General features: G+C 38.7%; 1 protein-coding gene across 1 annotated transcript in view; it reads left to right on the forward strand.

Moving 5' to 3' along the window:
- Nucleotides 1–16,572, forward strand: part of ADGRV1 (adhesion G protein-coupled receptor V1) — a 537,422-nt gene that overhangs the window by 508,961 nt on the left and 11,889 nt on the right. The window lies entirely within an intron of this gene.

Here is a 16,572-nt window from a genome sequence, read left to right on the forward strand (position 1 = left end):
AACATGTCCTTACATAATTAACGGGTTGGGGAAAAATAAACCCTCTCTAGAAACTGTAGTTTTAAGAAAGTTTATATCCAAAATAGAGTGGTGATTTCTGAGTGATAAGATTTGGGGATGAGGAGTGGCTTCTCTGTATTTTATTTCCTTTTCCCCCTTCTGCAATAAATATTAACAATGAATGGGCTGCTTTAAATTAGTGCTCTTTAAAATTTAAATATCCATACATTTTAGAAGTTTGTTAGTAAATTAGCTTTTCTATAGAGCATTACTTGAGATATCTTAGTATCCTTGTTTCTAGAAAATTGCAACAAAAAAGTACAAAATGATTTCTCCCTACTAAGTAGCTCAGTAATCATCAGAAAAGAGTATTTGAAAATAGTAACAATATTTTGATAATATGTAATATGGGCTTCCCTGGTGGCTCAGTGGTAGAGAATCTGTCTGCCAATGCAGAGGCCTTGAGTTCAATCCTTGGTCCATGAAGATCCCCTGGAGAAGGAAATGGCAACCCACTCCAGTATTCTTGCCTGGAGAATCCCATGGACAGAGGAGCCAGGCAGGCTATAGTACACGGGGTCACAGAGTCAGACACAACTTATCAACTGAATAACAATAACAACAACAATATGTTAGATAGTTCTTCAGTTCAGTTCAGTTCAGTCACTCAGTCGTGTACAACTCTGCGACCCTATGAATTTGCAGCACGCCAGGCCTCTCTGTCCATCACCAACTCCCGGAGTTTACCCAAACTCATGTCCACCGAGTCGGCGATGCCATCCAGCCATTTCATCCTCTGTCATGCCCTTCTCCTCCTGCCCTCAATCCCTCCCAGCATCAGGGTCTTCTCCAATGAGTCAACTCTTCACATGAGGTGGCCAAAGTTTTGGAGTTTCAGCTTCAGCATCAGTCCTTCTAATGAATACCCAGGACTGATTTCCTTTAGGATGGACTGGTTGGATCTCCTTACAGTTCAAGGGACTCTCAAGAGTCTTCTCCAACACATCTGGAATTATTGATTTCTGTTTACATGTTGTATTAACTCAAATCTGTAAATGTAAAGATTCCCAGAAGTGTAGTAACTCGGAGTTTTTATCTGCTGGTGAGATATCTCAGAATTTGCCAGTCTTACCAATTGTGATAAATCTCCTTCTATCTCTTCAGTGCAAAATTTATACCTGTTTCCAGTACAGTGGATCATAAGATGTTGAGTTCCACATTTCTATAAAAGTCTACACGGACTGTGTCCTTATTTTGGAATTGACTCATACAAAAATATTTCTAAAACAAGGCCGTTTAGATCATCTTTGATATTTGACTAACCATGTTATGATGAAATGCATAATTTCTTCAAAGCTTACTAGATTTTTTTTTCCTTTCAAAAGCAGCATAAAAGATGTAGAAGCCCAGTAGTTATGAGTCATTGTCTGGCTAGCTGCCTTCAGCAACCTGTGGGACAGGAACAAGTCAAAAGTACAAAAAATTGGGCATCTCCCAAAGGGACCTCGGTATCAGAGGTGACCTGAAATTGGCAGGAAGAAACACCCATTGTAGCAAATGTGAAATTGTCAACATTCATTCAGTATCTTCAGATGGAACGCCTGAAGTTCACAGTGTAAAGGTATTAAACTCTGTGCTCTGCAGTCTTTTGCTCTGAATGAGAATAATAATGAATTGAAGTGGGTAAAGTGGAGGGAAGAAAACTCCCATCCAGTGTCAGCATGTAGATATATCAAACTGGCTGATCTCATGTCATGAGTCAGATCATTCTCTAACCTCAGGTTACCCTTTTTCTTGACAACTGTGTGTATTAGGCATTTAAATCTCTTCTTACTGCTCTCTGGATGGGATGACACTAGACTGAAATATATAATATATAGTGCTATCACGGGACAAGTCCTCTTAGGATAGGGAATGATCTGCTTGAGTTTTTCCCAGATAATGGTTGCATCTGCAGTGACAAAAAAATGGCTCTTTTCACGTCTTCTTAAAGCATCTGTTTGTAGTGATGTGGACCCCCTCACCCTCCGGGAGCTGAGTCTTGTCTTGGCGTCCCCAGTGTAGTCAGTTGTGGCTGGCCTCTCATCTGACCTGCTTGACCAGTTGCTGGTTCCTTGTTTCCTTAAGTGATTCTTCCTGTTCATGTCCTGCAGCTGTGCTGAGTCCTGAGCACTCAGCATTTTCCTCTACGTTCAGTGTCTTCCTTAAAAAAAATCATACACCCACAATGGCTTCAGCTTTTAACAGTGCACAGCTATTTCTGCACTTAAGTCTCTAACTTTCTCTCTAACTTTCTCTTGACCTCCCATCTAGTACTTACAGTGATCATACTTATTTTCACATTAGTGTGGGTGATATTTCACTTAGTTTCCACAGCAGAATGATCTCTTCTCTTTCTTCTCTTACTTTTATGGGCTCCAAGTCAATTTTCCCTTTTCGTCATCATCAGCCCTTTTCTTTGGTCACCTGTCACTCTCCAAACAATTAAAATGAATCCATAGAGTTGTTAACAAATACCTGAATGCTAAATTTTGGAGGACTGTTGAAAAGGCAATTTAAAGGATTCTGACCAAAAACTGTGTTGAAAAGTTCTCACCGTGTTTTTTGTTTGTTTTTAATTTTTGGCTGCACTAGGTGTCCATTGCTGCATGGGCTTTCTGTCAGTTCAGTTCAGTTGCTCAGTCGTGTCTGACTCTTCACCCCATGGACTGCAGCACACCAGGCCTGCCTGTCCATCACCAACTCCTGGAGTCTACCCAAACTCATATCTCTTGAGTCAGTGATGCCATCCAACCATCTCATCCTCTGTTGTCCCCTTCTCCTCCCGCCTTCAACCTTTCCCAGCGTCAGGGTCTTTTCCAGTGAGTCAGTTCTTTCCATCAAGTGGCCAAAGTATTGGAGTTTCAGCTTCAGCATCAGTCCTTTCAATGAATATTCAGGACTGATTTCCTTTAGGATGGACTGGTTGGATCTCCTTGCAGCCCAAGGGACTCTCAAGAGTCTTCTCCAACACCACAGTTCAAAGGCATCAGTTCTTTGGCACTCAGCTTTCTTTATAGTCCAGCTCTCACATCCATACATGACTACTGGAATAACCATAGCTTTGACTAGGCTAGACAGACCTTTGTTGGCAAAGTAATGTCTCTGCTTTTTAATATGCTCTCTAGGGTGGTCATGGCTGTGGCAAATAGGGACCGCTCTTCATTGCAGTGCTTGGGCTTCTCATTGAAGTGGTTCCTCTTGTTGCGAAGCACAGGCTCTAGAATGTTCAGCTTCCAGGCTCCAGAGCTGGCTCAGTAGTTTGGGCACACAGGCTTAGTTGCTTCATGGCAGGTGGAATCTACCCAGATCAGGGATTGAATTTGTATACCCTGTATTGGCAGGCAAATTCTTATCCGCTGTGCCACCAGGGAAGTCCTCTTATAGTGTTATGGATGGCTTTTTCATTTATAAATGATAGGAGAAGTAAAAAGGAGAATAATATTTTATGACCTGGGAAAATTGTATGAGAAAAATTTCAATGTAGTTTCAACAGAGACCATATGCCCTCCTAAGTCTAAAATATTCACTATGTGACTGCCTTCAGGAAAAGTTTGCTGACCCCTTGGTTTAAAAGATAAGCGTTCACTTTATTAAAACAGCAAATTCAAAACCCTATTTTGTTCTTCAGCCTTTAAGAAACCAGGTGGCTACACACTCGTGAAACCACAGTCAAGACAGAGAACATTTCCATCTCCCCACAAAGATTCCCCAGGCCGCTCTGCAGACCATCCTTCCCTTTGCTCTGATAGCCAGGGAGCCACTGATCTGCTTTCTGTCACTGTATAGCAATTTGTGGTTTCTAGAATTTTGTATAAATAGAATCATACAGTGGGCACTTCTTTATGACTGACTCTTTTATCCAGCGTGCTGATTTTGAGATTCATTCATGTTGTTAGACGTATCAGTGATTTGTCCTATTCGCTATTATAGGCTTTTTTCAGCTTTGTTTAGGTATAATTGACAAATAAAATGATAATATATTTAAAGTGTTCATCTTGCTGATTTGCCATGTGTGTGATTTTCTCTAAGTGTACAAAAGGGCTGATTCTGCTTGACTCGCTACAGACTTTACTATTAGACAAGACTATTAATAATAGTAAACTTTTGCGTAATCTGTTCTACATAGAAAAACCACCCCAGAAACAAGAAAACAACTCACTTTAACTATTTTATTATTGTCATTGTTATTATTATTAATAATAATAGTATTTTTACAGATTCTGGGTATTTCCAGTTCCCTATGACAGAGATTTCTCAAAGTAAACCAAAAATGATTTCAAACTATGTTTTAAGGTTCTTGTAAATATAACAGTGTTTAAATAGTCATGGTACAGTTTGGCAATTTTTGTAATTTCAGTTAAAACTATTTTTCATGTTCAAAGCTTAATCCAACTCAAATCTCTTCTCCATTTTCTATTAAAACCTTTAAAAATTACCCTCCGATTCCAAACCTCTCCTCCACTCTTTAGTTCCATCTGAGTACTCTTATGATCACTTTCAGCCTTGTCTGTTCTCAGTCCTGCCACCCAACTCAGTATGTCCTTCTGAACATGTTCTTATCTGGGAACTCTCAAAGCAGGGTGTTGGTGGGGTCAGGGGTTTGTGTTGTTGTAACTTTACAGAAAAAAACAACTTTAATTTTCAGTTCCTTGTATCTTGTCAGAAATAGTCTGGCTCCTGATAAGTAGTATCACAACTGATTAGCATGCCATGCTTTGAAACTTAACAGAAGCATAAAGAACCTTGAGAGTCTCTGCGATAAAGTCCTGTAGGACAAGGTTCAAGAGGAAAAACTGAAGGACGGTGACCATGCCATCTGGAGATGAAATTGCTGAGGCATAACCAAATAATTGTCTTTTGATTCATGAGTATCCATCCCAAAAAAGACTGACCAAATGTTTCTCCTGCCCGTAAATGACACATAGAGAAAAAGGTTCTTAAATTGCAGATAGAAACTTTAGTTGTATTAAGCAAAAGGTATCTTATCTATAATCTGGATATTTCTGGTTTAAAAAAACAGACAGAATTGTTGCTCCTAGGATTTACAGAATTTAGAATAGACATCGGTCTCACCCTGAAAGTGAAGCCATGCGACCCAGATAATTTAGTTACAAACATCTCTGAAGCCAGCAGACTAAGCTAACTGAACTTCCATTGACTCTCTTTGTTCTGAATAGTGGCCCTTAAATTAGTAAGGAATTTTAGAAGAACTTGATATAACCCATGGTGAATACTAGGTAATTACTGATCCCATCCAAATATTTTTAGGAGCATTTGAGTGATAGTTGTTCCCAAAGCATTCTAAATGTTTCAATTGCACTGAGAGCTGGTGGCCATCAAGATGACTCACTTATTTTCCTTTTCTCTATATATTTAATGCACACGTCAGATTGAAGAATCTTATTGTAAATAGGAACATTAACAAAAGCAAGTTAAATTGTGAAAAAGAGCTGTTGAAAAAAATGTGAATCAATGAAAGATGAAATTCCTAGTTTTCTCACACCTGAAGAAAATGTACAGACTCATAAATACAGTATTGGTCTTTTCAATCCTGTCATTGGTATGAAATCCCTTGTCTCTGCTGCTAAGTCACTTGGTGATGCAAAACAGCAGTAGGTCAGCAGCTCTGTGTGACGCCAGAAGCAAGAAATCACGGAGACTTCACAGGAGTGTCTGCCAAGCGGAGAGCAAAAGCAGAAGCTGTGAAGCCCTTTAAGAAGAAGCAGTCATAAGAAAAGGCAGCAGCAATATGCAAACTCAGGCCCAGCAGAGAAGCCAGACACAGCCAGGAAGTCACCTGGAGGTTCAGTGCCAAGCAAGCCCACCACCACAGGGGCACAGACCCAGAAGAGCAGAGACCAGCCATCAGTGGGTGTTCATTCTCCTGTAAGAGTCTTGGCACATGGAATGTGAGAAACACAAAGCCTGAGCCAAAGCAAATTTGTATTGAGCAACTCCCAAATTACCTAACTATGGTGAGAAAATTAGAGGACTAGAACCAACACCTGCCCGTCCCCACCCCATCCTACTCTCTGTCACTAATGAAAATTCAAAGCCAGAATCTCTTATTTAACAAATATTTCTTAAGCTCCTTCTAGGTGCCAAGGACCTTACTATGAACTAAAAATTACATCAGTGAACTAACTGGAGATAATGTCTTACTTTCTAGGAGGTTACCACTGAATCAAAGATATTCTTTTTTTGTAATCTCAAATTTGTAATTTTTGAGTTGAAAAAATATAGCCTAATTTTATTGAAGATTTCATTCTTCTAAGTTCTTTAGGCTGCATTGTCCTGTGCTCTTTCTTAGGCTATCCAAAAGATAGGTGGTTTTGAGTAGGCCACTTGTAGGACTGTACTGACTATTTCTTAACTATTTTTCATAACAGAATTAACATATACCTGGAGATTTTGAAATGGCACATTTTCCTTAGGTCTCCAAAACCATTCTTCCTATTATTTTAATATTATTGTGCTTCAAAGTTTTAAAAACAGAAAAAAAGCAGTATTAATAAATGGTCCTTGTGTCTATATACTGTTTATGTAGACTTGATCACTACTAATATATCGACAAATTTGCTTAGACTATTTTTTAATCATTGTTTTTAGAAAAATGATAAAGATCCATTATAGGAATTGAAACAAATAATAAAAATATAAAGATTAAAAACTGTTAAAAGTCACTTCAAACTTCATCCATAAGTAATCTTCATAAATATTAAGTGACTATCATGATGTCCAGGAATTTTCCAAGTTTATTAGCACAAAACACAAATCTAAATTGCTTAGAGAATCCCAAGCAAAGAAAAGTATCCCTAGGCATATCATAGTCAAATTCTTGTGAATCTGAATAGCAGATCGTGAGGGCAGCTTGGGGAAGTGAAGGGAACATTGTATTCAAGAAAATCATAATAGAAGTTAATACTATTCTCATCAGAAACTGGAAACCAGTAGACAATGGAATGACCCCTTTAAATTCCTGTAAAACAAACAAACGAAACCTGTTAACCTGCAAATCTATATCCAGTGACAATATCCCTCTAACAGAAAGGTACAATAAAAACACTTTCAGGCAAAAACTGAAAGAATTTATTTCCAAAAAATCTGAGCATCAGGAAATGCTAAAAAGAAGTTATACAGACTGAAGGGAAAGGGAAATGATAGGAGAGAAATCTAATTCTATGAAAATTAATGGCGAACATTGGAAAGAGCAAGTAAGTCATTACATATAAAGGTTTATTTAACAAATCATTCCGACTTTATATATTATATGTCATTTTGTCGCAGACTGTTGACTATTTTAAAGTAAAAATCACATTTAAAATAAAAAATGATGTTCATATCTGAACATCATTTCTAGACATACTAAATATGATTGGATGCCTACTTATAAATGTTTTAAATATGTGACCATATTATAGTTTCTATAATATACCAAATTTAATTTCAATTTATTTGAATTTGTCTTGAGAAAAGCTAAAATGGAAGAGAAATAATTCTTAAACATCAAAAAATGCTTCTATACCACAAAATACATTCTAATCATCATAAGAAAGATAAAAGGTCTCTCTTAAGAAATTATAAAGACAGTAAAGGATTGGAATCACTGTTTTTTATGACCTAGGTATTTCAATTTTATAGTATCAACTTGACTACATACTGTAAAAGATAATAAAATCATCAATGCTCAGGTCTCCTCCCATTTCACTCTTCCGAACATTAGGTGTGTGTGTATATATACACATACACACACACATATATATAGGGGTGTATATATATATAGGGTTAATATTATATGTTTTCCATTGTCTAGGCTTAACATTTACATTTAAATCTATAAATATAATTCTCATAATTGTAAGATTATTTCAGTATCTAAATGCATAGGTGGTAGTACCTTTTCCATGATCCTTTTGCCATCATCATTACTGAATTCTGTTTTTTCATTGGTATGGACAGGTCCTCTCTTTATTAGTTATATTTCATTATCATGTAGTTTGGTTTTTAAGTTTTTTACCCAAGGAAATTTATGAAGGCTGCATTCCCAGCATTGTCTTTAAGTTTGATAATTTAAAATGCTATATTGACTGAATATAATATTCTTTCTCCCACAGAACTAAATAAATATTGCTCCATTATCTTTTAACACTAAAAGCTGATGTAAAGAAGTCTGAAGGCAGGCTAAAATTTACCATTTATTAACAGACTGGCTTGTTTTCTTTTGGAATCTCTTAAAGTTTAACACCTAGTAAGGCTATGATGTGATATCAAGGAATCTATATCAAAATTTTCCTGGTACATGGAATCCCTTAGAAGAAATGGAGTAACCATCATGGTCAACAAAAGAGTCCGAAATGCAGTACTTTGATGCAATCTCAAAAACGACAGAATGATCTCTGTTCGTTTCCAAGGACAACCATTCAGTATCACAGTAATCCAAGTCTATGCCCCAATCAGTAACGCTGAAGAAGCTGAAGTTGAATGGTTCTATGAAGACCTACAAAATCTTTTAGAACTAACACCCAAAAAAGATGTCCTTTTCATTATAGGGGACGGGAATGCAAAAGTAGGAAGTCAAGAAACACCTGGAGTAACAGGCAAATTTGGCCTTGGAATGCGGAATGAAGCAGGGCAAAGACTAATTGAGTTTTGCCAAGAAAATGCACTGGCTATAGCAAACACTCTCTTCCAACAACACAAGAGAAGACTCTATACATGGACATCACCAGATGGTCAACACCAAAATCAGATTGATTATATTCTTTGCAGCCAAAGATGGAGAAGCTCTATACAGTCAGCAAAAACAAGACCAGGAGCTGACTGCGGCTCAGATCATGAACTCCTTATTGTCAAATTCAGACTTAAATCGAACAAAGTAGGGAAAACCACTAGACCGTTCAGGCATGACCTAAATCAAATCCCTTATGATCATACAGTGGAAGTGAGAAATAGATTTAAGGGCCTAGATCTGATAGATAGAGTGCCTGATGAACTATGGACTGAGGTTCGTGACATTGTACAGGAGTCAGGGATCAAGACCATCCCCATGGAAAAGAAATGCAAAAAAGCAAAATGGCTGTCTGAGGAGGCCTTACAAATAGCTGTGAAAAGCAAAGGAGAAAAGGAAAGATATAAGCATCTGAATGCAGAGTTCCAAAGAATACCAAGGAGAGATAAGAAAGCCTTCCTCAGCGATCTATGCAAAGAAATAGGGGAAAACAACAGAATGGGAAAGACTAGAGATCTCTTCAAGAAAATTCGAGATACCAAGGGAACATTTCATGTAAAGATGGGCTCGATAAAGGACAGAAATGGTATGGACCTCACAGAAGCAGAAAATATTAAGAAGAGGTGGCAAGAATACACAGAAGAACTGTACAAAAAAGATCTTCAAGACCAAGATAATCACAATGGTGTGATCACTCACCTAGAGCCAAACATCCTGGAATGTGAAGTCAAGTGGGCCTTAGAAAGCATCACTATGAACAAAGCTAGTGGAGGTGATGGAGTTCCAGTTGAGCTACTTCAAATCCTGAAAGATGATGCTGTGAAAGTGCTGCAATCAATATGCCAGCAAATTTGGAAAACTCATCAGTGGCCACAGGACTGGAAAAGGTCAATTTTCATTCCAATCCCAAAGAAAAGCAATGCCAAAGAATGCTCAAACTACCGCATAATGTCACTCATCTCACATGCTAGTAAAGTAATGCTCAAAATTCTCCAAGCCAGGCTTCAGCAATACGTGAACCGTGGACTTCCAGATATTCAAGCTGGTTTTTGAAAAGGCAGAGGAACCAGAGATCAAACTGCCAACATCCGCTGGATCATGGAAAAAGCAAGAGAGTTCCAGAAAAACATCTATTTCTGCTTTATTGACTATGCCAAAGCCTTTGACTGTGTGGATCACAATAAACTGTGGAAAATTCTGAAAGAGATGGGAATACCAGACCACCTGACCTGCCTCTTGAGAAACCTGTATGCAGGTCAGGAAGCAACAGTGAGAACTGGACATGGAACAACAGACTGGTTCCAAATAGGAAAAGGAGTATGTCAAGGCTGCATATTGTTACCCTGCTTATTTAACTTATATGCAGAGTACATCATGAGAAACGCTGGGTTGGAAGAAGCACAAGCCGGAATCAAGATTGCCGGGAGAAATATCAATAACCTCAGATATGTAGATGACACCACCCTTATGGCAGAAAGTGAAGAGGAGCTAAAAAGCCTCTTGATGAAAGTGAAAGAGGAGAGTGGAATAGTTGACTTAAAGCTCAACATTCAGAAAACAAAGATCATGGCATCTGGTCCCATCACTTCATGGGAAATAGATGGGGAAACAGTGTCAGACTTTATTTTTTGGGGCTTCAAAATCACTGCAGATGGTGACTGCAGCCATGAAATTAAAAGACGCTTACTCCTTTTAAGAGAAGTTATGACCAACCTAAATAGCATATTGAAAAGCAGAGACATTACTTTGCCAACAAAAGTCCGTCTAGTCAAGGCTATGGTTTTTCCAGCAGTCATGTATGGATGTGAGAGTTGGACTGTGAAGAAAGCTGAGCCCTGAAGAATTGATACTTTTGAACTGTGGTGCTGGAGAAGACTCTTGAGAGTCCCTTGGACTGCAAGGAGATCCAACCAGTCCATTCTGAAGGAGATCAGCCCTGGGATTTCTTTGGAAGGAATGATGCTAAAGCTGAAACTCCAGGACTTTGGCCACCTCATGTGAAGAGTTGACTCATTGGAAAAGTCTCTGATGCTGGGAAGGATTGGGGGCAGGAGGAGAAGGGGTCGACAGAGGATGAGACGGCTGGATGGCATCACTGACTTGATGGAGGTGAATCTGAGTGAACTCTGGGAGTTGATGATGGACAGGGAGGCCTGGCGTGCTGCGATTCATGGGGTCGCGAAGAGTCAGACACGACTGAGAGGCTGAACTGAACTGAACTGAACATGGTATTATAGTTAATACTTTCAATCTGTGGATTAAAATTTTTGTTTTTTTCCAGGAACCTTTTCTTGTGTTAATGTTATATATTTTCATTCCTCTTCCGTTACATTCATTGAATTCCCTTTTTCACGGATAGTAACTACCAATTCTTGAGTATTTTTCTTACCGATTATCTTCTTTTAGTCCTTTAATCGGTCTGTTTTTCATCTTAATCCACTGGAATTTTATATTAGCCAAACCTCTTCCTGTATTTTCAAATTCTCTGAGTCATGATATGCCTCATCCTAATCAGTTCCAGCTACTGATAGCTCAGTTGTTCATCAGCTATCATGGCATCCATGAGATCTGTGGTGTCTATAAGTCCAGCTTTTTATTCCTCAAATATTAAAGTGCTGTATATGAAATTTAAATTTTATCAAATATATAAAATTTAAATTTTATCATCTTAAATTTATATTTTAATATAAAACATATTTATAAAATTTATATTTTAATATAAAACATATTTATAAAATTTATATTTTAATATAAAATATTTATTTTATATTATAAAATTGATATAAACTATAATTTAATATTGCAGGAGGAGTCTTTACCATCTGCGCCACCAGACAAGCCCTGTTTTTTAATATGTAGACTGACTCAGTTCTTTGTTTTAATGGCTTGCTAGCTACTGTCACTGGTATATTTTTATCATATATAATAGCATTTTGCCAGAAACAAAAATAAATATTAGAAATAGAGGCCACATGGAATCAATATGTCAGGATGTGGGACACGTTTAGCTCAGGATTGCTGAGAGCTCTTGCTGTGTGGGTGTGTCCATGCTCACAGGTGGAGGACGTAGCATGGGGTTTGTCACACTCGCTCCAACGGACTGTGCGTGCAGGCCAGCATTCAGAACGCAGACAAAATAATGAACTTATGTGTCACATTATTTAGAGACAAATAAAACTAAAGGTATGAGCTTGGGCAGCTGTTAAGTGGGTTGGTTCATTTACTGTATTTGATTTTTCTTTTCTTTTTTTTATTGGAATACAGTTGCTTGACACTGTTGTGTTAGTTTCTGCTGTATAACATCGTGAATCAGTCATATCTATGCATGTATACTCTCCCTTTCGATCCTGCCTCCCACCCTCCTATTCCACCCCTCTAGGTCATCACAGAGAACAGAGCTGAGCTGCCTGTGCTATACATGGCAGCTTCCCACTGTCTATTAATATTTTACTCATGGCAGTATGTATATCTCAATGCTACTCTCTTAATTCATCCCTCCCTCTCCTTCCCCAACACGCTGTGTCCAAAAGTCTGTTCCCTATGTCTGCACCTCCATTCCTGCCCTGCAAATAGGCTCATCAGTACCATTTTTCTGTACATATGTGTGAGTATACAGCATTTGCTTTTCTCTTTCTTACTTACTTCACTCTGTATGACTGGCTCTAGTTTCATCCGCATCACTTCAACTGACTCGATTTCGTTCCTTTTTACGGCTGAGTAATATTCCATTGTATATAGGTACCACATCTGTTTTACGATTCATCTGTGAACGGACATCTAGGCTGCTTTCATGCCCTGGCTATTGTAAATAGTGCTACAGTGAAGACTGGGATGCATGCGTCTGTTTTGAGTTATGGTGTTCTCAGGGTACACGCCCAGTAGTGGATTGCTGGGTCCTATGGCAGTTCTATGTTTAGCTTTTTAAGCAACCTCCATACTGGTCTCCACAATTTACATTCTCGCCAACAGTGTAAGAGGGTTCCCTTTTCTCCACACCCTCTCCAGCCGTTATTGTTGGTAGATTTTTTGATGATGCTCTTGTGGCCGGTGTTAGGTGGTACCTCATTGTAGGTTTGACTTGCATTTCTCCAATAATGAGCAGTGTTGAGCGTCTTTTCACATGCCTCTTGGCCATCTAACCACTTTTTTTGTAACCTGAAGAAATTATGGGATGTGAAAGCAGAGACAGAAAGGACTGCTGACTAAGACAGAGTGCCTTTAGTTATGGCTTGATACCTGGTGTTACCCTCCTGAGATCTTTGTTTTCCCCCACTTATTTGTTTATTTTTGGCTGTGCTGGGCCTTTGTAGCTGGGCGGGCTTTTCTCTGGTTGTGGTACACAGGCTTCCCGTTGCAGAGGCTTATCTTCTTAGAGAGCACAGGCTCTAGAGCTTCAGCAGTTGTGTCTCCTGGGCTCTGGAGCACAGTCTCAGTCGTTGTGGGCACACAGACTTAGATGCTCTGCACCTCCGGGGAGCAACATGTGGGATCTGCCTGGATCAGGGATCGAACCCGTGTCTCCTGCCTTTTCTTTACCACTGAGCCACAAGGGAAGCCCTCCTCTGAGATCTTTTTACAAGTTTTTAAAAGCTTAACTGTTCTTAGCTGAGGGCTGCATCTTGGGCCTCAGAGGGGACACTTAGATGAGGTCTCCGAATCAGTATGAAACCCTGAGACTTCACTTCCTTCAGAGACAAGCAGCTTAGTCAACTTCACGTTTCCCCACTTCTCCTCTGCCACTGCTTCCTGGGTGAATTTGTTAAATGGCAATGTTGATTCTTTCCCATCTTGTGTGGAACCGACATGAATATCTGAGATAAGCAGCCAAAATCTCCTGTACTTATCTGCTCCCTGATGATGTTAAGAGTATTTATTAACTCCTTTAGAGCAGGGGTCTCTAACCTTCAGGATCTAATGCCTAATGATCGAAGGTGGAACTGATGTAATAATAATAGGGATGAATGCACAATAAATGTAATTCACTTGAATTATCCCCAAACCATCCCCCTGGCCCCAGTCTGTGGAAAAATTGTCTTCCACAAAACTGGTCCCTGGTGCCAGAAAGATTGGGGACTGCTGCTTCAGATCATTATGGTCTCTTTTGTGTCTCACTGAGCACTTGTTAATAAGTTTACATTCCTGCATCAAAATAAATTCAGAGCTGGCCAATCCAGATGTAATCCAACTAAAGATTTTTTGAAGGCATTTTTTCATCATTGTAGTAGGAAATCCAGTAAAATAATAAAAACAGCAATACACAGAAAGAATCTCCTTCTCTGTAAGCTTTCACTAAATAAAGACTAGGAAGGACAGATGAATTATATATATCCTGCTTCAGAAACAGTTAACCTGTTATTTGGTAGGATATTGTCTTTGTTAGCAACTTGGAGTAGGAGCCATATGGCCTGTCCTTGCCTCCCATTGCCTGGCAGTGCACATAGGGGTAGTCAGCACATTGGACTGAGTAACTGAGATTCTAGATGCTCTCATAAAATCCTTCTACAGAACACCACACAGCACAGGGGTGAGGAATCTGCTGCCAGTGCAGGAAATGCGGGAGACGTGGGTTCGATCCCTGGGCCGGGAAGATCCTCTAGAGGAGGGAATGGCACCCCACTCGAGGATTCTTGCCTGGAGAATCCCATGCACAGAGGAGCCTGGGAGGCTGCAGTCCATGGAGTCGCAAAGAGTCGGACACACACACACACGCGCGCGCGCGCATTCAAAGGAGAACCTGAGATTTAACATACAGCTTTTGAAATAGGGACTTGGTTTTACTCTGAGGTCAGGAACCTCCACAGCTGAGTACTTTGGATAATGAAAGTCCTTTTTCTATATTTGCCCAGCCTGAACTGGACACAGCAAATGTCATACAATCTGCATTTAAACATTCTTTTCTTTCCATTTTAACAGTGTTTATATTTCCTGATACACATCTAAAAGGTTCAGAGTATTTACTGTATATGTAAATATACTTTTAAGAAAAACAACAAAAAACGCAGCATATGCAGTTTTCACATGCAAGTTATTTTCAGCAGATAGTTCCTCCTCTGAAGCACAAAAGGCTTGATATAAAAACAAACAAGAGAGAATCTGCTGTTTTAACAAATGGGTCCTTGGAGATGAATTTTTAGGACATTTTTTTTTCCAATCTAGCTTTTACCCCATTACTTAGTCACACTTAGAGAAATCCTGAAATAAATCAGTGACATTCTCACAATTCTCAAGGCTGACAGTTTAATTTTTTTTTCCTGTTTTGTCTATTGCTGTGGCCAATATAGTTAAGTCATACCCATGTGAAAAATTACTTGTACAAGAAAAATGTTGGATGTGTGTGTTTTCAGGAAGATTTGTTTCTGCTAATGTGCATGACATCATTTGCACGTGAAACTAATTCGCTTACCCCACGTAATTTAGAATATTAATGTTGTTTCCAAAAAACCAAAACAAGCCCAATTCAAAAGGAAATTAATGTTTCAGTTACTAATTTTGTATTATGGTTAGAGTAATTGCATTTTTAAATATTTTAGCAGATAAACCACTGATTTCAAAACAGAGTTGTTAATTATATAGACTGGATGCCAACTCAGGATGGGGTTATTTCAGTACAAAGAGGAGACAATCCTAATTTATAACAATATTCAAGAAATGGCAACAGGGATCAAATGCTAGTGTTCCTACCTTTCAGACTGTCCTCTAATTTCATTTTCCATTAAAAGTTAGTTGTGATTCTTGTGCCTTGAGGATTTTCTAATAGACTTTTTACTATTTATTCCAGCAGGTACAAGTCTTAAGTCCACAATATTGTTTGGTTTCCTGCTTCTACACTGCCAGAAATATTAGGGGCCATGGGAGAATGCAGACCTCAAAACTGACCATACTTACTTGTGTTTTATGAAGCTTTGACATTAACTCCTTTTTTTTCTTTAACAGGCTGTGTGTCTTACTTTCATTTTTATGGATTAATATAAGAATTTTAATAACTAAGGAGATTCTTATTTGCTTCCAAAACTTAAACATCAGTATTAATAGACACAAAAGGCACAATTGAACATATTTTATTGGCTGAGTGTAAAGGTCAAAATTACCAAGCTTTATAGAAGCATGATTAGAAGTATACAGTAGACCCCTTGTAGAAATCATGAAGGAAAGCCAGTGTAGGCAATGTCTGGAACACAATTGCAAAATGTGAGTTGCTCCCTGTGACGGAAGCAGAGCAATTGTCGAGTTTGACTAGATTGCAAAAGAATTTAAAGGGCCAGCAGATGTTTAAGAAGGCATGAGATAACTTTGTCGTCCTCATGTAATGTTCGCTGAGAAGCATGCTAAGTATTAAGCAATCCATACTGAATCCCTGTGCAGTGATTTTATTCCAACTGAGATAAGTAGGTGAGATAGAAAACAAAAGCAGAATGCTTAATTAGCCCTGCCCTTGCCTCGGTCTCTAAGGTGGCTGGAGCATTACTCACCGATTTGCTGAGAAAAAAGTAAAAAAAAAGAGAGTGCAATAGGTGCGGGAAGAAAAAAACAACTAATTTTTTCAAAGGCAAGAGATTGCCCTGTAAACAAAATGTACACAGTGAATCAGACAGACATTTCTCTGCAGATCTCTATTCAAATATTAGTAGAGCTAGATTTCAGAGTTCTGATGTTTTAACTAAGAAAAAAATGACTTGTTAGCGAGAGGGCAGTTTTCTCAAATAACACTGAAGAACCTTTGTGCCACTCAAAATTTGCAACGGCCTCCTGCTCCAGACACGTTCTGTCATTCGCAGCTTTGGGGAGAATTTGGAGAACACTTG

This window comes from Capricornis sumatraensis, chromosome 9, assembly GCF_032405125.1.
Source record: "Capricornis sumatraensis isolate serow.1 chromosome 9, serow.2, whole genome shotgun sequence".
Classification (NCBI taxonomy): Eukaryota; Metazoa; Chordata; class Mammalia; order Artiodactyla; family Bovidae; genus Capricornis; species Capricornis sumatraensis.